Below are 5,000 nucleotides of genomic sequence, written 5' to 3' on the forward strand. Positions count from 1 at the left end.
CTTTGTGCTGATTCGAAACGACCACGACAACGGCAACTTGCAGTTCTATATTACAACAACAACAACGCGCGTGTGGTAGTTGGGAGGGGCTGCGTTCGCGCTCTCCCCCCTGCATTGAAACTCAAAGTTCGATTTTCAATCCCATAGTCCACCAATCGGATGGGAGACGGTGTGTGTGTGTGTGTGTGTGTGTGTGTGTGTGTGTGTCAGTGTGTGTGTCAGTGTCAGTGTCAGTGTCAGTCAGTGTCTCTCTCTCTCTCACTCTCTCTCACTCTTACTCAGAGCTGCTGTGGAAGGAAACCTTTTTAAAAAGAACTTGCATATTGAAAAAAAGATGTGTCTCAAGCTGCCGGGGCCCTGTCCATTGTCACGTTAATGGCAGGACGGGGCAGGACTGCTTTGACCAGGAGACCTGTTTTCTGGGACGCAGGTGTGAGATTCCAGGGGACCTGCTTTGTGCTGATTTCCCTGCCTCCCTCCCTCCCCCCCAGGACTTCCTTCTGAACACCTTTGTCGTTTCAGCGAGGGCCAAAAGCCTGCCTGTGAAAGGGAAGGATCAGCCGGTCAGCCCCCTGTTGGTCGCTGCTGCCAGTGCAGCAGGCGTGCGTGTGTATTCGGCCTCGTGTCCAGGTCCCTCAGGGACTTGAGGCAACTCTCCCCGGTGGTCTCGTGGTCAGGACCGGGCTTCGAATCCCGGTCGGGGGGGATGACTTTCTGCTGCAGATTAATTGGCACCTCTGAAAGAAAGTCTCCCCTCCTGTGCGTAATGCTCCACCCTCACCACCACCGCCGCCTTTTCCACCCCTTGACAAACAGACAGACAGACAGACAGTCAGTCCAGTTCGGGAGCGCAGCTTTCATTTGGAAGCAGACCCTGCTTGTTTCAAGTCAACGACGCCAAGTTATTTTGCACTTTGAATTATATCGCTCCGTGCGAGCGGCACTCAGCCTTGGAGAAGAAAAAAATACCACTGAGCTGAGAAAGTTCTTTTTAAAACGGTTTCCTTCCACAGCAGCTCTGAGTGTAAGAGAGAGAGAGAGAGAGAGATATCAGCTTTATTCTCAGTAATAAAACACACACACACACACACACACACACACACACAGAGACACTGGGAAAGAGCTGTTTTTCCTTTTGAATATCTCCCCACAGGGAGGTGCACCGTTCCCAGAGACACTGCAATACTGGGTCGATGCGTGGAGTGGACGGAGCAAGCCCCTATTCCATCTCCCTGTTCCAAAAATCAATTTAATATATGGTCCCCAGATAGGGGACGTATCAGATATTAAACTGATAAGAACAGATACTACACTTGATCTTAGCCAAAAGGCCGAGAAGCGATACCGCGCTCGATGCGAATTGATCTCGGGTCCTGTTTGCCCTCCCTCTTTGTTCTCTGGCTGCCGGTGTTGAAAGCAGTCTCGAAGCACTGCCGTTCTCTCCCACTCTGGCCACATTTTTTGCCACCGTTTCTAATTGCAACAGTGGATGAGTTTAAAGAAGTTGCCGTTTTTTCCTTTCTTGCCAGGATTGCTTGACAGATTGGTAAATTTGCCAGTAGGCCACCAATCAGATGGGGGAGGGTTGTGTCTCAACGGACCTCCGTCAGTCAGTCTCAGTCACTAACGAACTGCCGTGGAAGGAAACCTCTTTAAGTAAAACTAGTGACGTGACGTGTCTCACGATGAGTGAGCGAGTGAGATTGCAACGGCCAATTGAGAAAGAGGTGAGGTGCTGACAATCAGCAGCTCGTGTTGAAACATTCATTCCACGGCAGGCAAGACCAATCAAAAAAAATACTGCAGATGCTGGCTCGGCTCGGCTGGCTGGCTGGCTGGCTGGCTGGAAATGGGAAATAAAAACACAAGGCGTGTTAAAGGCTGGTTAAACTGTCGAAAGAAACAAGGCGTTAATGTTTCAGAAGCGCCTATTGAAAGACGTCTCTCAAGCTGCTCCCTGACTGGGCCCTGTCCGTTGTCATGTTAATCGCTGGTTAAACTGTCGGAAGAAACAAGGCGTTAATGTTTCAGAAGCGCCTATTGAAAGGTGTCTCTCAAGCTGCTCCCTGACTGGGCCCTGTCCGTTGTCATGTTAATCCCAGGGCGGGGCGGGACTGCTTTGACCGGGAGACCTGTTTTCTGGGACGCAGGTGTGACATTCCAGGGAGGCACCTACTTTGTGCTGATTCGAAACGACCACGACAACGGCAACTTGCAGTTCTATATTACAACAACAACAACGCGCGTGTGGTAGTTGGGAGGGGCTGCGTTCGCGCTCTCCCCCCTGCATTGAAACTCAAAGTTCGATTTTCAATCCCATAGTCCACCAATCGGATGGGAGACGGTGTGTGTGTGTGTGTGTGTGTGTGTGTGTGTGTGTGTGTGTCAGTGTCAGTGTCAGTGTCAGTGTCAGTGTCAGTCAGTGTCTCTCTCTCTCTCTCTCTCACTCTTACTCAGAGCTGCTGTGGAAGGAAACCTTTTTAAAAAGAACTTGCATATTGAAAAAAAGATGTGTCTCAAGCTGCCGGGCCCTGTCCATTGTCACGTTAATGGCAGGACGGGGCAGGACTGCTTTGACCAGGAGACCTGTTTTCTGGGACGCAGGTGTGAGATTCCAGGGGACCTGCTTTGTGCTGATTTCCCTGCCTCCCTCCCTCCTCCCCAGGACTTCCTTCTGAACACCTTTGTCGTTTGAGCGAGGGCCAAAAGCCTGCCTGTGAAAGGGAAGGATCAGCCGGTCAGCCCCCTGCTGGTCGCTGCTGCCAGTGCAGCAGGCGTGCGTGTGTCCTCGGCCTCGTGTCCAGGTCCCTCAGGGACTTGAGGCAGCTCTCCCCGGTGGTCTCGTGGTCAGGACCGGGCTTCGAATCCCAGTCGGGGGGGGATGACTTTCTGCTGCAGATTAATTGGCATGAAGGAAAGTCTCCCCTCCTGAGCGTAAAGCTCCACCCTCACCACCACCACCGCCTTTTCCTCCCCTTGACAAACAGACAGACAGTCAGTCAGTCCAGTTCGGGAGCGCAGCTTTCATTAAGCAATGGCATTTGTGACAACTCATCGTCTGACAGGTTGATGATTTCCCCACACGCCTCCTGCCGAATAAAAGGCTCACCCTCCCGGACACTACCCCCAGAATCACCCCCCCCGCCCCCCCGGGGTGAATATTAAGCCCGAGAACACCGACTGTAACCAATCGCAGTGAAAAGTTGAAGTGGCAACTCATTAACCAGATTTATTTTGGGCAACTCATTAACCAGATTTTTTGTTCATTTGGTTTATGAGTTGCCAAGTGTAAATCTGGTTAATGAGTTGCCACTTCAACTTTTCACTGCGGTTGGTTACAGTCGGTGTTCTCGGGCTTAATATTCGCCCCGGGGGGGGGGGGGGTGTATAGCGGGCGATGGCCGGTGTGGAGTGCGTTTTTTGGGGGTTGATTTTCACTTTGCCTCGCTGGTGGAATTTGTGGGAGGCAGGCAAGGGGAATGGTGTGGGCTGGTGGGCGGCAAGGGAGATGCTTGCTTCGGGGTGTTATCCTCACTTTGGTCCGCTGGTGAGAGTAGGCAGCGGCAGGCTGGCAGGCAGGCAAGTGTGATGTAGTGTGGGGTGCAGTGCGGTGCAGTGCGGTGCTGCCCTGTCGTTTATGAAAGGTTGTAATGACACTGCTTTGCAGCTGACCATGTCCACTGATTTGTGACGCCCGTATGGAGGCTGATATCTCAGGAGGGCCGAGGCCGATTTCCTCCGGGGACGGCTCGTCGCGTGCGGCAGGACGAGGCGCAGCGGACGGTACCGAGCGCTCGGAGGTGCGGCGCTGCCCGTCGGAGGTACAGCGAAAGGCTGCAAACCGCTTTCCGCCTGCTAACTCGGCGGCCGTCAGACCGACCGACTCCGCTTTACCACCGGAGCTAGAGTCGGGCAAGGGGCACCGAAGGGTACCGGAAGGATCGCGTTCGCACGCCGGGAAGTCGACTAGCGGGCCGCTGAAAGCGAGCCGGGGGCCCCCGGTTTTTCTGTCCCACCTGGAGACTGATATCTCGGGAAGGCCGAGGCCGATTTCCTCCGGGTACGGCTGGTCGCGTGCGGCCGGACCAGGCGCAGCGGACGGTAGCGAGCGGTCGGAGGTGCGGCGCTGCCCGCCGGAGGTACAGCGAAAGTCTGCGAACCGCTTTCCGCCTCCTCTCACCGCACGGCTCTCCATTTCACCCACTGGCGGATTTTCACCCTCCGACTGCTCGCTACCGTCCGCTGCGCCTGGTCCGGGCCCTGTCCGTTGTCATGTTAATGGCAGAGCGGGGCAGGACTGCTTTCACTAGGAACCCGGTTTTCTGGGTCAGAGGTTCCAGGGGACCTGTTTTGTGCGGACTTCCCTGTGTCCGTCCCTCCATGCCTTCCCCCCAGGACTTCCTTCTGAACACCTTTGTCGTTTAAAATAATAATAAATAATATGTGTGTGTGTGTGTGTGTGTCGGTGTCAGTATCAGTCAGTCAGTCAGTGTCTCTCTCTCTCTCTCTCTCTCTCTCTCACTCAGAGCTGCTGTGGAAGGAAACTTTTTTAAAAAGAACTTGCTTATTGAAAGAAAGATGTGTCTCAAGCTGCCGGGCCCTGTCCATTGTCCTGTCAATGGCAGGACTGCTTTCACCAGGAACCCGGTTTTCTGGGTCAGAGGTTCCAGGGGACCTGTTTTGTGCGGACTTCCCTGTGTCCGTCCCTCCCTGCCTGCCTTCCCCCCAGCACTTCCTTCTGAACACCTTTGTCGTTTCAGCGAGGGCCAAAAGCCTGCCTGTGAAAGGGAAGGATCAGCCGGTCAGCCCCCTGCTGGTCGCTGCTGCCAGTGCAGCAGGCGTGCGTGTGTCCTCGGCCTCGTGTCCAGGTCCCTCAGGGACTTGAGGCAACTCTCCCCGGTGGTCTCGTGGTCAGGACCGGGCTTCGAATCCCGGTCGGGGGGGATGGCTTTCTGCTGCAGATTAATTGGCACCTCTGAAAGAAAGTCTCCCCTCCTGAG

At 54.4% G+C, this 5,000-nt stretch overlaps 1 non-coding gene across 1 annotated transcript; it reads right to left on the reverse strand.

Moving 5' to 3' along the window:
• Positions 1-1,152: 1,152 nt before the first annotated feature.
• LOC137330276 (U2 spliceosomal RNA) lies at positions 1,153-1,343 on the reverse strand. The gene has a single exon (XR_010965025.1). It is a non-coding gene; the product is annotated as a U2 spliceosomal RNA (small nuclear RNA).
• Between the last annotated feature and the right edge of the window lie 3,657 nt (positions 1,344-5,000).

The sequence above is a fragment of the Heptranchias perlo genome, chromosome 12, assembly GCF_035084215.1.
Source record: "Heptranchias perlo isolate sHepPer1 chromosome 12, sHepPer1.hap1, whole genome shotgun sequence".
Taxonomy (NCBI): domain Eukaryota; kingdom Metazoa; phylum Chordata; class Chondrichthyes; order Hexanchiformes; family Hexanchidae; genus Heptranchias; species Heptranchias perlo.